Source organism: Dendronephthya gigantea, unplaced genomic scaffold (genome assembly GCF_004324835.1).
Source record: "Dendronephthya gigantea isolate DGI-Jeju-01 unplaced genomic scaffold, DenGig_1.0 000178F, whole genome shotgun sequence".
In the NCBI taxonomy this organism is placed as follows: Eukaryota; Metazoa; Cnidaria; class Anthozoa; order Malacalcyonacea; family Nephtheidae; genus Dendronephthya; species Dendronephthya gigantea.
In genome coordinates, this window is record NW_021163188.1 from 373,813 (window position 1) to 394,417 (window position 20,605).

General features: G+C 44.8%; 1 long non-coding RNA gene across 3 annotated transcripts; it reads right to left on the reverse strand.

Annotated features, from left to right (window-relative positions):
• Positions 1-15,579: 15,579 nt before the first annotated feature.
• LOC114538298 lies at positions 15,580-18,839 on the reverse strand. Of its 3 annotated transcripts, none has more exons than XR_003688704.1 (3): positions 18,798-18,839; positions 18,330-18,419; positions 15,580-15,604 (listed from the first exon to the last, which is right to left on the reverse strand). It is a non-coding gene; the product is annotated as an uncharacterized LOC114538298 (long non-coding RNA). The 3 variants fall into 3 exon arrangements; XR_003688703.1 differs by lacking the exon at positions 15,580-15,604 and adding an exon at positions 16,985-17,011; XR_003688705.1 differs by lacking the exon at positions 15,580-15,604 and adding an exon at positions 17,942-17,955.
• Positions 18,840-20,605: the final 1,766 nt, after the last annotated feature.

Sequence of the window (20,605 nt, forward strand, 5' to 3'; positions counted from 1 at the left end):
AAATGAACTCTATTATTGAAAACTAGTCCGATCTATTTTTTGCGAGTTATTTGAGTTTCACATACCAGAGCATTTGCGACCAAAATCCTGAATCAAGCACATGCCGCAGCCATCTTGCTTTTGGAGGTAAGGGGCCACGCTGCTCTTGTTCAATTCTCACATTGAAAAATAAAAACAAAAAGCAAACGAAAGTGTGCTACGCTTGCTGCGCTTGCTACGCTTGCCACGCTTGCCACCCCGCTTGCCACGCTTGCCACGCTTGCCACGCTTGCCGCTTGCCACGCTTGCCACGCTTGCCACGCTTGCACGCTTGCCACGCTTGCCACGCTTGCCACGCTTGCCACGCTTGCCACGACTGCCACGACTGCCACGCTTGCTACGCTTGCTACGCTTGCTACGACTGCTACGCTTGCTACGACTGCTACGACTGCTACGACTGCTACGCTTGCTACGCTTGCTACGCTTGCTACGCTTGCTACGCTTGCTACGCTTGCTACGACTGCTACGCTTGCTACGCTTGCCACGCTTGCCACGCTTGCCACGCTTGCTACGCTTGCCACGCTTGCCACGCTTGCTACGACTGCTACGCTTGCTAGGCTTGCTAGGCTTGCTACGACCGCTACGCTTGCTACGCTTGCTAGGCTTGCTACGCTTGCTACGCTTGCTACGCTTGCTACGACTGCTACGCCTGCTACGACTGCTACGCCTGCTACGCTTGCTACGCTTGCCACGCTTGCCACGCTTGCTACGACTGCTACGCTTGCTAGGCTTGCTAGGCTTGCTACGACCGCAACGCTTGCTACGTTTGCTACGCTTGCTACGACAGCTACGCTTGCTACGCTTGCTACGCTTGCTACGCTTGCTACGCTTGCTACGCTTGCTACGCTTGCTACGCTTGCTACGCTTGCTACGCTTGCTACGCTTGCTACGCTTGCTACGCTTGCTACGCTTGCTACGCTTGCTACGCTTGCTACGCTTGCTACGCTTGCTACGCTTGCTACGCTTGCTACGCTTGCTACGCTTGCTACGCTTGCTACGCTTGCTACGCTTGCTACGCTTGCTACGCTTGCTACGCTTGCTACGCTTGCTACGCTTGCTACGCTTGCTACGCTTGCTACGCTTGCTACGACTGCTACGACTGCTACGACTGCTACGACTGCTACGCTTGCTACGCTTGCTACGCTTGCTACGACTGCTACGACTGCTACGACTGCTACGACTGCTACGACTGCTACGACTGCCACGACTGCTACGCTTGCTACGCTTGCTACGCTTGCTACGACTGCTACGCTTGCCACGCTTGCCACGCTTGCCACGCTTGCCACGCTTGCCACGCTTGCCACGCTTGCCACGCTTGCCACGCTTGCCACGCTTGCCACGCTTGCCACGCTTGCTACGACTGCTACGCTTGCTAGGCTTGCTAGGCTTGCTACGACCGCTACGCTTGCTACGCTTGCTAGGCTTGCTACGCTTGCTACGCTTGCTACGCTTGCTACGACTGCTACGCCTGCTACAACTGCCACGCCTGCTTCGCTTGCTACGCTTGCCACGCTTGCTACGCTTGCTACGACTGCTACGCTTGCTAGGCTTGCTAGGCTTGCTACGACCGCAACGCTTGCTACGTTTGCTACGCTTGCTACGCTTGCTACGACTGCTACGCCTGCTACGACTGTTACGCCTGCTATGCTTGCTACGCTTGCCACGCTTGCCACGATTGCTACGACTGCTACGCTTGCTAGGCTTGCTAGGCTTGCTACGACCGCAACGCTTGCTACGTTTGCTATGCTTGCTACGCTTGCAACGACAGCTACGCTTGCTACGACTGCTACGCTTGCTACGCTTGCTACGCTTGCTACGCTTGCTACGCTTGCTACGCTTGCTACGCTTGCTACGCTTGCTACGCTTGCTACGCTTGCTACGCTTGCTACGCTTGCTACGCTTGCTACGCTTGCTACGCTTGCTACGCTTGCTACGCTTGCTACGCTTGCTACGCTTGCTACGCTTGCTACGCTTGCTACGCTTGCTACGCTTGCTACGCTTGCTACGCTTGCTACGCTTGCTACGCTTGCTACGCTTGCTACGCTTGCTACGCTTGCTACGCTTGCTACGCTTGCTACGCTTGCTACGCTTGCTACGCTTGCTACGCTTGCTACGCTTGCTACGCTTGCTACGCTTGCTACGCTTGCTACGCTTGCTACGCTTGCTACGCTTGCTACGCTTGCTACGCTTGCTACGCTTGCTACGCTTGCTACTCTTGCTACGCTTGCTACGCTTGCTACGCTTGCTACGCTTGCTACGCTTGCTACGCTTGCTACGCTTGCTACGCTTGCTACGACTGCTACGACTGCTACGCTTGCTACGCTTGCTACGACTGCTACGACTGCTACGACTGCTACGACTGCTACGACTGCTACGACTGCTACGCTTGCTACGTTTGCTACGCTTGCTACGCTTGCTACGCTTGCTACGCTTGCTACGCTTGCTACGCTTGCTACGCTTGCTACGCTTGCTACGCTTGCTACGCTTGCTACGCTTGCTACGCTTGCTACGAGTGCTACGACTGCTACGACTGCTACGACTGCTACGCTTGCCACGCTTGCTACGCTTGCCACGCTTGCCACGCTTGCTACGACTGCTACGCTTGCTAGGCTTGCTAAGCTTGCTACAACCGCTATGCTTGCTACGCTTGCTAGGCTTGCTACGCTTGCTACGCTTTCTACGCTTTCTACGCTTTCTACGCTTGCTACAACTGCTAGGCTTGCTACGACTGCTACGCTTGCTACGACTGCTACGACTGCTACGACTGCTACGCTTGCTACGACTGTTACACTTGATAGGCTTGCTACGACTGCTACGCTTTCTACGCTTGCTACGCTTTCTACGCTTGCTATGACTGCTACGCTTGCTACGCTTGCTACGACCGCTACGCTTGCTACGCTTGCTACGACTGCTACGACTGCTACGCTTGCTACGCTTGCTACGCTTGCTACGCTTGCTACGCTTGCTACGCTTGCTACGCTTGCTACGCTTGCTACGCTTGCTACGCTTGCTACGCTTGCTACGTTTGCTACGCTTGCTACGCTTGCTACGCTTGCTACGCTTGCTACGCTTGCTACGACTGCTACGCTTGCTACGACTGCTACGCCTGCTACGCCTGCTACGACTGCTACGACTGCTACGACTGCTACGACTGCTACGACTGCTACGACTGCTACGACTGCTACGCTTGCTACGCTTGCTACGCTTGCTACGCTTGCTACGCTTGCTACGCTTGCTACGCTTGCTACGCTTGCTACGCTTGCTACGCTTGCTACGCTTGCTACGCTTGCTACGCTTGCTACGCTTGCTACGCTTGCTACGCTTGCTACGCTTGCTACGAACGCTACGCTTGCTACGCTTGCTAGCCTTGCTACGCTTGCTACGCTTTCTACGCTTTCTACGCTTTCTACGCTTTCTACGCTTGCTACAACTGCTAGGCTTGCTACGACTGCTACGCTTGCTACGACTGCTACGACTGCTACGCTTGCTACGACTGTTACACTTGATAGGCTTGCTACGACTGCTACGCTTTCTACGCTTGCTACGCTTTCTACGCTTGCTATGACTGCTACGCTTGCTACGCTTGCTACGACCGCTACGCTTGCTACGCTTGCTACCCTTGCTACGCTTGCTACGCTTGCTACGCTTGCTACGCTTGCTACGCTTGCTACGCTTGCTACGCTTGCTACGACTGCTACGCTTGCTACGACTGCTACGCCTGCTACGACTGCTACGACTGCTACGACTGCTACGACTGCTACGACTGCTACGACTGCTACGACTGCTACGCTTGCTACGCTTGCTACGCTTGCTACGCTTGCTACGCTTGCTACGCTTGCTACGCTTGCTACGCTTGCTACGCTTGCTACGACTGCTACGACTGCTACGACTGCTACGCCTGCTACGCTTGCTACGCTTGCTACGCTTGCTACGCTTGCTACGCTTGCTACGCTTGCTACGCTTGCTACGCTTGCTACGCTTGCTACGCTTGCTACGCTTGCTACGCTTGCTACGCTTGCTCGCTTGCTACGCTTGCTACGCTTGCTACGCTTGCTACGCTTGCTACGCTTGCTACGCTTGCTACGCTTGCTACGCTTGCTACGCTTGCTACGCTTGCTACGCTTGCTACGCTTGCTACGACTGCTACGACTGCTACGACTGCTACGCTTGCTACGCTTGCTACGACTGCTACGACTGCTACGACTGCTACGACTGCTACGACTGCTACGACTGCTACGACTGCTACGACTGCTACGACTGCTACGCTTGCTACGCTTGCTACGCTTGCTACGACTGCTACGCTTGCCACGCTTGCCACGCTTGCCACGCTTGCCACGCTTGCCACGCTTGCCACGCTTGCCACGCTTGCCACGCTTGCCACGCTTGCTACGACTGCTACGCTTGCTAGGCTTGCTAGGCTTGCTACGACCGCAACGCTTGCTACGTTTGCTACGCTTGCTACGCTTGCTACGCTTGCTACGCTTGCTACGCTTGCTACGCTTGCTACGCTTGCTACGCTTGCTACGCTTGCTACGCTTGCTACGCTTGCTACGCTTGCTACGCTTGCTACGCTTGCTACGCTTGCTACGCTTGCTACGCTTGCTACGCTTGCTACGCTTGCTACGCTTGCTACGCTTGCTACGCTTGCTACGCTTGCTACGCTTGCTACGCTTGCTACGACTGCTACGACTGCTACGACTGCTACGACTGCTACGCTTGCTACGACTGCTACGACTGCTACGACTGCTACGACTGCTACGACTGCTACGACTGCTGACTGCTACGCTTGCTACGCTTGCTACGCTTGCTACGCTTGCTACGCTTGCTACGCTTGCTACGCTTGCTACGCTTGCTACGCTTGCTACGCTTGCTACGCTTGCTACGCTTGCTACGCTTGCTACGCTTGCTACGCTTGCTACGCTTGCTACGCTTGCTACGCTTGCTACGCTTGCTACGCTTGCTACGCTTGCTACGCTTGCTACGCTTGCTACGCTTGCTACGCTTGCTACGCTTGCTACGCTTGCTACGCTTGCTACGCTTGCTACGCTTGCTACGCTTGCTACGCTTGCTACGCTTGCTACGCTTGCTACGCTTGCTACGCTTGCTACGCTGCTACGCTTGCTACGCTTGCTACGCTTGCTACGCTTGCTACGCTTGCTACGCTTGCTACGCTTGCTACGCTTGCTACGCTTGCTACGCTTGCTACGCTTGCTACGCTTGCTACGCTTGCTACGCTTGCTACGCTTGCTACGCTTTCTACGCTTGCTACGCTTGCTACGCTTGCTACGCTTGCTACGCTTGCTACGCTTGCTACGCTTGCTACGCTTGCTACGCTTGCTACGCTTGCTACGCTTGCTACGCTTGCTACGCTTGCTACGCTTGCTACGCTTGCTACGCTTGCTACGCTTGCTACGCTTGCTACGCTTGCTACGCTTGCTACGCTTGCTACGCTTGCTACGCTTGCTACGCTTGCTACGCTTGCTACGCTTGCTACGCTTGCTACGCTTGCTACGCTTGCTACGCTTGCTACGCTTGCTACGCTTGCTACGCTTGCTACGCTTGCTACGCTTGCTACGCTTGCTACGCTTGCTACGCTTGCTACGCTTGCTACGCTTGCTACGACTGCTACGACTGCTACGCTTGCTACGACTGCTACGACTGCTACGACTGCTACGACTGCTACGACTGCTACGCTTGCTACGCTTGCTACGCTTGCTACGCTTGCTACGCTTGCTACGCTTGCTACGCTTGCTACGCTTGCTACGCTTGCTACGCTTGCTACGCTTGCTACGCTTGCTACGCTTGCTACGCTTGCTACGAGTGCTACGACTGCTACGACTGCTACGACTGCTACGCTTGCCACGCTTGCTACGCTTGCCACGCTTGCTACGACTGCTACGCTTGCTAGGCTTGCTAAGCTTGCTACGAACGCTACGCTTGCTACGCTTGCTAGGCTTGCTACGCTTGCTACGCTTTCTACGCTTTCTACGCTTTCTACGCTTTCTACGCTTTCTACGCTTGCTACAACTGCTAGGCTTGCTACGACTGCTACGCTTGCTACGACTGCTACGACTGCTACGCTTGCTACGACTGTTACACTTGATAGGCTTGCTACGACTGCTACGCTTTCTACGCTTGCTACGCTTTCTACGCTTGCTATGACTGCTACGCTTGCTACGCTTGCTACGACCGCTACGCTTGCTACGCTTGCTACGCTTGCTACGCTTGCTACGCTTGCTACGCTTGCTACGCTTGCTACGCTTGCTACGCTTGCTACGCTTGCTACGCTTGCTACGCTTGCTACGCTTGCTACGCTTGCTACGACTGCTACGCTTGCTACGACTGCTACGCCTGCTACGACTGCTACGACTGCTACGACTGCTACGACTGCTACGACTGCTACGACTGCTACGCTTGCTACGCTTGCTACGCTTGCTACGCTTGCTACGCTTGCTACGCTTGCTACGCTTGCTACGACTGCTACGACTGCTACGACTGCTACGCCTGCTACGCCTGCTACGCCTGCTACGCCTGCTACGCCTGCTACGCTTGCTACGCTTGCTACGCTTGCTACGCTTGCTACGCTTGCTACGCTTGCTACGCTTGCTACGCTTGCTACGCTTGCTACGCTTGCTACGCTTGCTACGCTTGCTACGCTTGCTACGCTTGCTACGCTTGCTACGCTTGCTACGCTTGCTACGCTTGCTACGCTTGCTACGACTGCTACGACTGCTACGCTTGCTACGCTTGCTACGCTTGCTACGACTGCTACGACTGCTACGACTGCTACGACTGCTACGACTGCTACGACTGCTACGACTGCTACGCTTGCTACGCTTGCTACGCTTGCTACGACTGCTACGCTTGCTACGCTTGCCACGCTTGCCACGCTTGCCACGCTTGCCACGCTTGCCACGCTTGCCACGCTTGCTACGACTGCTACGCTTGCTAGGCTTGCTAGGCTTGCTACGACCGCAACGCTTGCTACGTTTGCTACGCTTGCTACGCTTGCTACGCTTGCTACGCTTGCTACGCTTGCTACGCTTGCTACGCTTGCTACGCTTGCTACGCTTGCTACGCTTGCTACGCTTGCTACGCTTGCTACGCTTGCTACGCTTGCTACGCTTGCTACGCTTGCTACGCTGCTACGCTTGCTACGCTTGCTACGCTTGCTACGATTGCTACGCTTGCTCGCTTGCTACGCTTGCTACGCTTGCTACGCTTGCTACGCTGCTACGCTTGCTACGCTTGCTACGCTTGCTACGCTTGCTACGACTGCTACGACTGCTACGACTGCTACGACTGCTACGCTTGCTACGACTGCTACGACTGCTACGACTGCTACGACTGCTACGACTGCTACGACTGCTACGCTTGCTACGCTTGCTACGCTTGCTACGCTTGCTACGCTTGCTACGCTTGCTACGCTTGCTACGCTTGCTACGACTGCTACGACTGCTACGACTGCTACGACTGCTACGACTGCTACGTTTGCTACGCTTGCTACGCTTGCTACGCTTGCCACGCTTGCCACGCTTGCCACGCTTGCTACGCTTGCCACGCTTGCCACGCTTGCTACGACTGCTACGCTTGCTAGGCTTGCTAAGCTTGCTACGACCGCTACGCTTGCTACGCTTGCTACGCTTGCTACGCTTGCTAGGCTTGCTACGCTTGCTACGCTTGCTACGCTTGCTACGCTTTCTACGCTTTCTACGCTTTCTACGCTTTCTACGCTTGCTACAACTGCTAGGCTTGCTATGACTGCTACGCTTGCTACGACTGCTACGACTGCTACGCTTGCTACGACTGTTACACTTGATAGGCTTGCTACGACTGCTACGCTTTCTACGCTTGCTACGCTTTCTACGCTTGCTATGACTGCTACGCTTGCTACGCTTGCTACGACCGCTACGCTTGCTACGCTTGCTACGACTGCTACGACTGCTACCCTTGCTAGGCTTGCTAGGCTTGCTACGACCGCTAGCTGCTAGCTTGCTACGCTTTATTACGCTTGCTACGCTTGCTACGCTTGCTACGCTTTCTACGCTTTCTACGCTTTCTACGCTTTCTACGCTTTCTACGCTTGCTACAACTGCTAGGCTTGCTACGACTGCTACGCTTGCTACGACTGCTACGCTTGCTACGACTGCTACGACTGCTACGCTTGCAACGCTTGCTACGCTTGCTACGCTCTCTACGACTGCTACGCTTGCTACGACTGCTACGCTTGCTACGACTGCTACGACTGCTACGCTTGCAACGCTTGCTACGCTTGCTACGCTCTCTACGACTGCTACGCTTGCCACGACTGCCACGCGTGCCACGCTTGCCACGCTTGCCACGCTTGCCACGCTTGCCACGCTTGCCACGCTTGCCACGCTTGCCACGCTTGCCACGCTTGCCACGCTTGCCACGCTTGCACGCTTGCCACGCTTGCCACGCTTGCCACGCTTGCCACGCTTGCCGCTTGCCACGCTTGCACGCTTGCCACGCTTGCCACGCTTGCCACGCTTGCCACGCTTGCCACGCTTGCCACGCTTGCCACGCTTGCCACGCTTGCCACGCTTGCCACGCTTGCCACGCTTGCCACGCTTGCCACGCTTGCACGCTTGCCACGCTTGCCACGCTTGCCACGCTTGCCACGCTTGCCACGCTTGCCACCTTGCCACGCTTGCCACGCTTGCCACGCTTGCCACGCTTGCCACGCTTGCCACGCTTGCCACGCTTGCCACGCTTGCCACGCTTGCCACGCTTGCCACGTTGCCACGCTTGCCAGCTTGCCACGCTTGCCACGCTTGCCACGCTTGCCACGCTTGCCACGCTTGCCACGCTTGCCACGCTTGCCACGCTTGCCACGCTTGCCAACGCTTGCCACGCTTGCCACGCTTGCCACGCTTGCCACGTTGCCACGCTTGCCACGCTTGCCACGCTTGCCACGCTTGCCACGCTTGCCACGCTTGCCACGCTTGCCACGCTTGCCACGCTTGCCACGCTTGCCACGCTTGCCACGCTTGCCACGCTTGCCAGCTTGCCACGCTTGCACGCTTGCCAGCTTGCCACGCTTGCCACGCTTGCCACGCTTGCCGCTTGCCACGCTTGCCACGCTTGCCACGCTTGCCAACGCTTGCCAGCTTGCCACGCTTGCCACGCTTGCCACGCTTGCCACGCTTGCCACGCTTGCCACGCTTGCCACGCTTGCCACGCTTGCCACGCTTGCCACGCTTTGCCACGCTTGCCACGCTTGCAGCTTGCCACGCTTGCCAGTTGCCACGCTTGCCACGCTTGCCACGCTTGCCACGCTTGCCACGCTTGCCACGCTTGCCACGCTTGCACGCTTGCCACGCTTGCCACGCTTGCCACGCTTGCCACGCTTTGCCACGCTTGCCACGCTTGCCACGCTTGCCACGCTTGCCACGCTTGCCACGCTTGCCACGCTTGCCACGCTTGCCACGCTTGCCAGCTTGCCACGCTTGCCACGCTTGCCACGCTTGCCACGCTTGCCACGCTTGCCACGCTTGCCACGCTTGCCACGCTTGCCACGCTTGCCACGCTTGCACGCTTGCCACGCTTGCCAGCTTGCCACGCTTGCCACGCTTGCCACGCTTGCCACGCTTGCCACGCTTGCCACGCTTGCCACGCTTTGCACGCTTGCCACGCTTGCCACGCTTGCCACGCTTGCCACGCTTGCCACGCTTGCCACGCTTGCCACGCTTGCCACGCTTGCCACGCTTTGCCACGCTTGCCACGCTTGCCACGCTTGCAACGCTTGCCACGCTTGCCAACGCTTGCCACGCTTGCCACGCTTGCCACGCTTGCCACGCTTGCCACGCTTGCGCTTGCACGCTTGCCACGCTTGCCACGCTTGCCACGCTTGCCACGCTTGCCACGCTTGCCACGCTTGCCACGCTTGCCACGCTTGCCACGCTTGCCACGCTTGCCACGCTTGCCACGCTTGCGACGACTGCCACGCTTGCCACGCTTGCCACGCTTGCCACGCTTGCCACGCTTGCCACGCTTGCCACGCTTGCCACGCTTGCTACGCTTGCTATGTTAGTGCTGTATAAACATTTACGCCTATCTTATAGTATTTAAAACCCGGCAATAAACAAGTTTGACAAAACAGTCTGACAAAATATTTGTAGCGAAGATTCATTTTGAACGACCTCTTGTATAATTCAATTTTTCATAATTAGCACTTTTAATTATTAACAAGTGTTAGACCAATCACGAAAGACTTTCTGAGCACTGCGAGCTGACTCGTGGTCGGACATGCCCAATTAATCCAATCATGACGTCACATCCGGTTGGTGGGGCTTATTTCGCTACCTCCTTATGCTTTGAATTTCAACTTCTGATTTTTTGCGGGCGTGGTCGGAAACGCCCACTGAATCTAACTATGACGTCACTTCTGGTAGGCGGGGCTTTTTTCGCTGCTTCCTTACGCTTTAACTTTCAACTTCCGATTTTTTTTGGGCATAGTCAGACACGCCCACTTAATCTAATTATGACTTCACTTTTGGTGGGCAGAGCTTATTTCGCTACTTCCTTATGCTTTGACTTTCACCTTCCGATTTTTTGTGGGCTTGGTTAGACACGCCCACTGAATCTAATTAATACGTCACTTCCGGTAGTCAGGGTTTATTTTGCTACTTCCTTACGCTTTGACTTTCAACTTCCGATTTTTGGTGGGCGTGGTCAGACATGCCCACTGAATCTAATTATAACGTCAATTCCAGTAGGCGGGGCTTATTTCGCTACTTCCTTATGCTTTGACTTTCAACTTCCGATTTTTTGTAGCTATGATCAGACACGCCCACTGAATCTAATTATGACGTCACTTCCAGTAGTTGGGGCTTATTTCACTACTTTTTTACGCTTTTACGAGATTCATTCTAGGAAGGATTCACTTTTTCCTCGAGATTCATTTTGGATTCAGTTTTTTTCTCCACATTCAGATTCGGAATCACTTTTTTCTCGAGATTCATTCTCGGAAGGATTCACTTTTTTCTCGAGATTCATTTTTGGATTCACTTTTTTCTCAAGATTCAAATTGGGATTGGGAATTTTTCTCGAGATTCATTTTGGATTCAGTTATTTTCTCCACATTCAGATTCGGAATGACTTTTTCTCGAGATTCATTCTCGGAAGGATTCACTTTTTTCTCGAGATTCATTTTTGGATTCACTTTTTTTCTCCAGATTCAAATTGGGATTCAATTTTTTCTCGAGATTCATTTTCAGTTTCACTTTTTTCTACACATTTAGATTCGGAATAATTTTTTTCACGAGATTCATTCTTGGAGGGATTCACTTTTTTCTCGAGATTCCTTTTTGTTTTTACTTTTTTTCTTCAGATTCAAATTGGGATTCACTTTTTTCTCGAGATTCATTTTGGATTCAGTTATTTTTTTCTCGAGATTCATTCTCGGAAGGATTCACTTTTTTCTCGAGATTCATTTTTGGATTCACTTTTTTTCTCCACATTCGGATTCAGAATCACTTTTTTCTCGAGATTCATTTTGGATTCAGTTATTTTCTGCACATTCAGATTTAGAATCACTTTTTTCTCGAGATTCATTCTCGGAAGGATTCACTTTTTTCTCGAGATTCATTTTTGGATTCACTTTTTTCTCGAGATTCATTTTCGGTTTCACTTTTTTCTCCAGATTCATTTTCAAATTCGAATTTCTTCTCGAGATTCATTCTCGGAAGGATTCACTTTTTTCTCGAGATTCATTTTGGATTCAGTTATTTTCTCCACATTCAGATTCGGAATTTTTTTTTCTCTCGAGATTCATTCTCGGAAGGATTCACTTTTTTCTCGAGATTCATTTTGGATTCAGTTATTTTCTCCACATTCGGATTCGGAATCACTTTTTTCCCGAGATTCATTCTCGGAAGGATTCAATTTTTTCTCGAGATTCATTTTCGGTTTCACTTTTTTCTCCAGATTTATTTTCAAATTCGAATTTTTTCTCGAGATTCATTCTCGGAAGGATTCACTTTTTTCTCGAGATTCATTTTTGGATTCACTTTTTTTCTCCACATTCGGATTCAGAATCACTTTTTTCTCGAGATTCATTCTCGGAAGGATTCACTTTTTTCTCGAGATTCATTTTGGATTCAGTTATTTTCTCCACATTCAGATTCAGAATCACTTTTTTCTCGAGATTCATTCTCGGAAGGATTCACTTTTTTCTCGAGATTCATTTTTGGATTCACTTTTTTTCTCCACATTCGAGAAATAGAAGAAAAAACTAGAGAAAAAAAAACTAGAGAAATAGAAGAAAAAAACAGAGAAAAAACTAACTAGAAAAACAAACAAGAGAAAAACATTAAGAAAAAACTAGAGAAAACACTAAGTAGAAAAATAGAAAAAAAAATCGAGAAATAGTAGAAAAAACCAGAGAAAAGAAAACTAACTAGAGAAACTAGAGAAAAAAACAAGAAAAAAATATTAGGAAAAAACTAGAGAAAAAAACTAAGTAGAAAAATAGAAAAAAACTAGAGAAATAGAAGAAAAAACCAGAGAAAAGAAAACTAACTAGAAAAACTACACAAAAAAACTAGAGAATAAAAGACATGAGAAAATAGAAAAAAAACTAGATAAATAAAAGAAAAAATAGAGAAATAGAAGAAAAAACTAGAGAAAAAAAAACTAGAGCAATTGAAGAAAATACTAACAGGTTTAACTTAGAAAATTACTGAAAAATACTAAGAGGTTTAACTTAGAATTGTCAAGTCACACAGAAGAACTTGCAAAATAAACTAACTAGACTAACTAAAAAAACTAGAGAAAAAAACAAGAAAAAAACATTAGGAAAAAACTAGAGAAAAAAACTAAATAGAAAAAAAACTCGAGAAATAGAAGAAAAAACCAGAGAAAAGAAAACTAACTAGAAAAACTAGAGAAAAAAACTAGAGAATAAAAGACAAGAGAAAATAGAAAAAAACTAGATAAATAAAAGAAAAAATAGAGAAATAGAAGAAAAAACTAGAGAAAAAAAAACTAGAGCAATTGAAGAAAATACTAACAGGTTTAACTTAGAAAAATACTGAAAAATACTAAGAGGTTTAACTTAGAATTGTCAAGTCACACAGAAGAACTTGCAAAATAAACTAACTAGACTAACTAGAAAAACTAGAGAAAAAAACAAGAAAAAACATTAGGAAAAAACTAGAGAAAAAACTAAATAGAAAAAAAACTCGAGAAATAGAAGAAAAAACCAGAGAAAAGAAAACTAACTAGAAAAACTACAGAAAAAAACTAGAGAATAAAAGACAAGAGAAAAAAGAAAAAAAACTAGATAAATAAAAGAAAAAATAGAGAAATAGAAGAAAAAACTAGAGAAAAAAAAACTAGAGCAATCGAAGAAAATACTAATAGGTTTAACTTAGAAAAATACTAAAAAATACTAAGAGGTTTAATTTAGAATTGTCAAGTCACACAGAAGAACTTGCAAAATAAAAACACTAACACCATCAGACGAAAAAGGTTTATTTCTTAAACTTTACAAAGAAAAAAAAATTTATATATCCAAGTTTTGAAAATTGTCACATAATTCATCACATTTCACACTAAAAAATATTAATCAATGAAACTGGGTGCCTTTCAACTTTCTTCAACACCAAAGAAAAAAAGAATTTCATCAAAAAAAATAATAAGAGAAAATATATTTAGAAAAAATACTAATACTAAGAAGAAATTAAAGAGAAAAGAAGTATGAGAAAAGCCAAAAGCAACTGCTAAAATATTTTCAATTGTGAAAGCACAGGGAAAACATGCAAAAATCAAAACACCAACACCACCAGACAAAAAAGGTTTACTTCTTAAACTTTACAAAGAAAAATTTATCTTTATAAATCCAAGTTTTGAAAATTGTCACATAATTGATCACATTTCACACATGTTATCACACACTAAAATATTCAATGAATCTAGGATAGGGCTAAAATAATTCAGGTTCTTCTGGGGTGCCTTTCAACTTTCTTCAACTTCATTCATTCTAAAGAGAAAAAGCATTTCATCAATCCTTTTAGGCAAAAAGTTGTATTTTCAAAGCTGACATCATTATCAAAAGATATTACTCATTATCTTACTTTAGCCATCTTTCATGGATAGACAATACATTCGTGAATGCATTTTATTTTATGCCAATTATATTTTAGCTATTTTCAATAAAAAGAATGTGTCACATGCATATATAAAACCCAGAAATATGTCACTATTTAATTTGAACACAGAAAAACTGGGTACCACCCTTCTGAGTACTACAGAATATAAATCACATGGAAATCAGAAAAATTTCTCCCAAGTTTAAAATAGTAATTGCTGGTCTTTTTCATGGATATTTATTGTAAAACCACCACAGGAATTATAGTAATCAGCCAGACGTGTTCAGCTGTTATAGCATTAAGTTTCATCATTGGTTTCACACATGGTGACCATAGAAGAAATTTCAATTTGATTGTTGTCATCTCAACAATGTAGTGGCTTTTTAAAATCAAATGCTGGCCATCCATGACAAAATCAAATTACCTCAGTGCAGATATCTTGTTCAATTTCCAATCAATGTACATCTGACAGTAAAGTTCATATCCACGACTCATGTTGCACTCTTGACCAGGGAAAATCTTGAATATTACAAGAACACATGATTAATATAAAATTGCATTTTCAACTATCTTAATTATTGTCTAGTTTTTGGTCGCATTCTATGGTTACTTCATCCCTCTATATAAATATGCTATATTTATTCAAAGCCCACCACAGGAATTTATCATTGGTGACCACATAGGGAGCATAGAAGAAAAGTTCACTTAGCAATCTTAACAAAATTGTGACTGCCTGACGATTTTCATGAAGATCCTAGTTGCAGCAAATTCCCCTTTATACTAAATAACAAAAATTATATCTGGGCGGTTGATATATATTACAAGGCCACTACAAGAATTTCAGCTGCAAGGCTAGTATAAATTTTGAAGGAACAATCAAATTACCTCTGCAAAAATCTTGTTCACTTCCAATTTTCCTCTGACAGTAAAGTCCATATCCACAGCAGCTAATGTGGCTGGTTGCACTCTTGATCAAGGAAAATCTTGAATATATAAAGAAGTTATTATTAAGACAAAATTCCATTTTCAACTATCTTAATTATTGTCTAGTTTTTCGTCAGGTATTCTATGGTTACTTCATCCCTCTATATATAACTATGGTTGCTATATTTATTCAAAGACCAGCACAGGAATTTATTACTGGTGAACATAGTGAGTATAGAAGCAAAGTTCACTTTATAATCTTAACAAAATTGTGACTGCCTGACGATTTTCATGAAGATCCTAGTTGCAGCAAATTCCCCCTTATACTAAATAACAAAATTATATCTGGGCGGTTGATATATATTACAAAGTCACTACAAGAATTTCAGCTGCAAGGCTAATATAAATTTTGAAGGAACAATCAAATTACCTCTGCAAAAATCTTGTTCACTTCCAATTTTCCTCTGACAGTAAAGTCCATATCCAAGCAGCTAATGTGGCTGGTTGCACTCTTGTCCAAGGAAAATCTTAAATACATAAAGAAGTTATTATTAGTACAAAATTCCATTTTCGACTATCTTAATTATTGTCTAGTTTTTCGTCAGGTATTCTATGGTTACTTCATCCCTCTATATATAACTATGGTTGTTATATTTATTCAAAGACCAGCACAGGAATTTATTACTGGTGACACATAGTGAGTATAGAAGCAAAGTTCACTTTATAATCTTAACAAAATTGTGACTGCCTGACGATTTTCATGAAAAGATCCTAGTTGCAGCAAATTCCCCCTTATAATAAATAACAAATATATACCGGGCAGTTGATACGTATTACAAAGTCACTACAAGAATTTCAGCTGCAAGGCTAATATAAATTTTGAAGGAACAATCAAATTACCTCTATAAAAATCTTGTTCACTTCCAATTTTCCTCTGACAGTAAAGTCCATATCCACAGCAGCTAATGTGGCTGGTTGCACTCTTGATCAAGGAAAATCTTGAATATATAAAGAAGTTATTATTAAGACAAAATTCCATTTTCAACTATCTTAATTATTGTCTAGTTTTTCGTCAGGTATTCTATGGTTACTTCATCCCTCTATATATAACTATGGTTGCTATATTTATTCAAAGACCAGCACAGGAATTTATTACTGGTGACACATGGTGAGTATAGAAGCAAAGTTCACTTTATAATCTTAACAAAATTGTGACTGCCTGACGATTTTCATGAAGATCCTAGTTGCAGCAAATTCCCCCTTATACTAAATAACAAAATATATATCTGCTCGGTTGATATATATTACAAGGTCACTACAAGAATTTCAGCTGCAAGGCTAATATAAATTTTGAAGGAACAATCAAATTACCTCTGCAAAATCTTGTTCACTTCCAATTTTCCTCTGACAGTAAAGTCCATATCCACAGCAGCTAATGTGGCTGGTTGCACTCTTGATCAAGGAAAATCTTGAATATATAAAGAAGTTATTAAGACAAAATTCCATTTTCAACTATCTTAATTATTGTCTAGTTTTTCGTCAGGTATTCTATGGTTACTTCATCCCTCTATATATAACTATGGTTGCCATATTTATTCAAGGACCAGCACAGGAATTTATTACTGGTGACACATAGTGAGTATAGAAGCAAAGTTCACTTTATAATCTTAACAAAATTGTGACTGCCTGACGATTTTCATGAAGATCCTAGTTGCAGCAAATTCCCCCTTATACTAAATAACAAAATATATATCTGCTCGGTTGATATATATTACAAGTCACTACAAGAATTTCAGCTGCAAGGCTAATATAAATTTTGAAGGAACAATCAAATTACCTCTGCAAAATCTTGTTCACTTCCAATTTTCCTCTGACAGTAAAGTCCATATCCACAGCAGCTAATGTGGCTGGTTGCACTCTTGATCAAGGAAAATCTTGAATATATAAAGAAGTTATTATTAAGACAAAATTCCATTTTCAACTATCTTAATTATTGTCTAGTTTTTCGTCAGGTATTCTATGGTTACTTCATCCCTCTATATATATCTATGGTTGCTATATTTATTCAAAGACCGGCACAGGAATTTATTACTGGTGACACATAGTGAGTATAGAAGCAAAGTTCACTTTATAATCTTAACAAAATTGTGACTGCCTGACGATTTTCATGAAGATCCTAGTTGCAGCAAATTCCCCCTTATACTAAATAACAAAAATATATATCTGGGCGGTTGATATATATTACAAGGTCACTACAAGAATTTCAGCTGCAAGGCTAATATAAATTTTGAAGGAACAATCAAATTACCTCTGCACAAATCTTGTTCACTTCCAATTTTCCTCTGACAGTAAAGTCCATATCCACAGCAGCTAATGTGGCTGGTTGCACTCTTGACAAGGAAAATCTTGAATATATAAAGAAGTTATTATTAAGACAAAATTCCATTTTCAACTATCTTAATTATTGTCTAGTTTTTCGTCAGTATTCTATGGTTACTTCATCCCTCTATATAATAACTATGGTTGCTATATTTATTCAAAGACCAGCACAGGAATTTATTACTGGTGACACATAGTGAGTATAGAAGCAAAGTTCACTTTATAATCTTAACAAAATTGTGACTGCCTGACGATTTTCATGAAAAAGATCCTAGTTGCAGCAAATTCCCCTTATAATAAATAACAAAATATATATCCGGGCAGTTGATATGTATTACAAAGTCACTACAAGAATTTCAGCTGCAAGGCTAATATAAATTTTGAAGGAAATAACAAATTAACCTCTGCAAAAATCTTGTTCACTTCCAATTTTCCTCTGACAGTAAAGTCCATATCCACAGCAGCTAATGTGGCTGGTTGCACTCTTGACAAGGAAAATCTTGAATATATAAAGAAGTTATTATTAAGACAAAATTCCATTTTCAACTATCTTAATTATTGTCTAGTTTTTCGTCAGGTATTCTATGGTTACTTCATCCCTCTATATATAACTATGGTTGCTATATTTATTCAAAGACCAGCACAGGAATTTATTACTGGTGACACATAGTGAGTATAGAAGCAAAGTTCACTTTATAATCTTAACAAAATTGTGACTGCCTGACGATTTTCATGAAAAAGATCCTAGTTGCAGCAAATTCCCCTTATAATAAATAAAAAATATATATCCGGGCAGTTGATATGTATTACAAAGTCACTACAAGAATTTCAGCTGCAAGGCTAATATAAATTTTGAAGGAACAATCGAATTACCTCTGTGCAGAAATCTTGTTCACTTCCAATGTTCATTTGAAAGTAAAGTTCATATCCACAGTTAATGTTGCACTCTTGTCCAAGAAAAATCTTGAATATAAAAAGACATTATTAATATAAAATTCCATTTTCAACTATCTTAATTACTGTCTAGTTTTTGGTCAGGTAATCTATGGTTACTTCATCCTTCTATATATAACTATGGTTGCTATATTTACTTCAAGACCACCACAGGAATTTATTACTGGTGACACATAGTGAGTATAGAAGCAAAGTTCACTTAGCAATCTTAACCAAATTGTGACCGCACTGACAATTTTCATGAAAAAGATCCTAGTTGCAGCAAATTCCCTCTTATACTATTGAAATAACAAAATACATACCCAGGCAGTTGATATGTATTACAAGGTAGTGACAAGATTTTCAGCTGCAAGGCTAATATAAATTTAGAAGAAACAATCGAATTACCTCTGTGCAGAAATCTTGTTCACTTCCAATGTTGACCAAGGAAAATCTTTAATATAATAAGACATTATTAATATAAAATTGCATTTATAACTACCTTAATTATTGTCTAGTTTTAGCAGAAGGCACACAAACAGTAAAGTAAAATACTTAACTTTGACCAGACAGCACAACAATCTTGCTCAGAAAGGTCCGCGAACGGTCCACGTGTATAGTTTTCTTCGGCATCGCCATTTTGAATTCGGCCGGGCGAGTCTTGAACTGATTTCTATTTCAACTGTTCTCTTGACGTTCGTCTTGATAACTAGCTGTTGAGATAAACGTTAATGACAAAATCTTCAGTTCTGCTTCAGTCTATGGGTACGAAAATTGCTCAAGACATAAATTTTCAGTAAAAAATTATCATCATTGCAGGCAAAATTAATCTCGAAACTTTAGATAACCTTGTACGCAGAATATTTCATATTGTATATGGTTTTTGTTATTTCTGACCGACAATTAGCAGAAGGCACACAAACATCAAAGTAAAATACTTAACTTTGACCAGACAGCACAACAATCTTGCTCAGAAAGGTCCGCGAACGGTCCACGTGTATGGGATCGCCATTTTGAATTCGGCGGCGGCGAGTCTTGAACTGATTTCTATTTTCTATTTCAACTGTTCTCTTGACGTTCGTCTTGATAACTGGCTGTTGAGATAAACGTTAATGACAAAATGTTCAGTTCTGCTTCAGTCTATAGGTGCGGAAGTTGCTCATGACATAAATTTTCAGTAAAAAATTATCATCATTGCAGGCAGAATTAAGTTCGAAATTTTAGATAACCTTGTACGCAGAATATTTCATATTGTATGGCTTTTTGTCATTTCTGGCCAACAATTAGCCGAAGGCACACAAACATCAAAGTAAAATACTTAACTTTGACCAGACAGCACAACAATCTTGCCCAGAAAGGTCTGCGAACGGTCCAGGTGGATGGTTTTCTTTGGCATCGCCATTTTGAATTTGGCCGGGCGAGTCTTCGCATTCATCTTGACAACTAGCTGTTCAGATAAACCTATATACAACGAAAAAAAAGGGTTCGGCTCAGCTACACTGTACTCCTTAAGGAAGGCCTACGGCCTTCCCGTAGATTAGTGAAAAGGCCTACAAGTGGGAACTAGCAGCGTGCGGGGGACCAAAACGCTCTAGGCAAACGGTCCCCCTACTGGGGTCGGACAAAGCAACCGCAGATTACGCATATAATCGCCGGAACCCACCTTTTAGTCAACGGCGAACTCCTTCTTCTTCGAACAATCTTCAATCTTGCTGAGCTTCGATCTTGCTGTCCACCTTCGATCGCCACCAATCTAAAGAAATTTTTTTTTAACGTTGAGATTAGTTTCATAGGCAATAATTACCATGTGATCTTAGCAGATCACGTGGTATGATAATGTACGACAACATGCCGATCAACTCCGAACATCATCGTGAGCGATGTTACTATAAACGAATCACTAAACGCCTAGAAAAAAGTTGTCCTTTCCTATATTTCAACCTTTTAAAAGCAGTGCATTCTAGTTTTGTTTTGAAGCACAATTTGTTTTTTGCTTCTAGTTTTTTGGTTTCGTTTTAAAAGGTGAATTGTCTCTGTGTGCCGAATTCTTTGTATTTCTGATGTCAAACATCCTGTTCTTTTTGGTATCATAAATATAAGCTCCTTTGTTTTGGAGACATACAACAGTTTTTTTATATTTTAGCCAAAACATATAGCAGCAATTACAGATTCACTAAGTTCATTCTCATCTTGATTCACAAATTTTTAAAGGACTT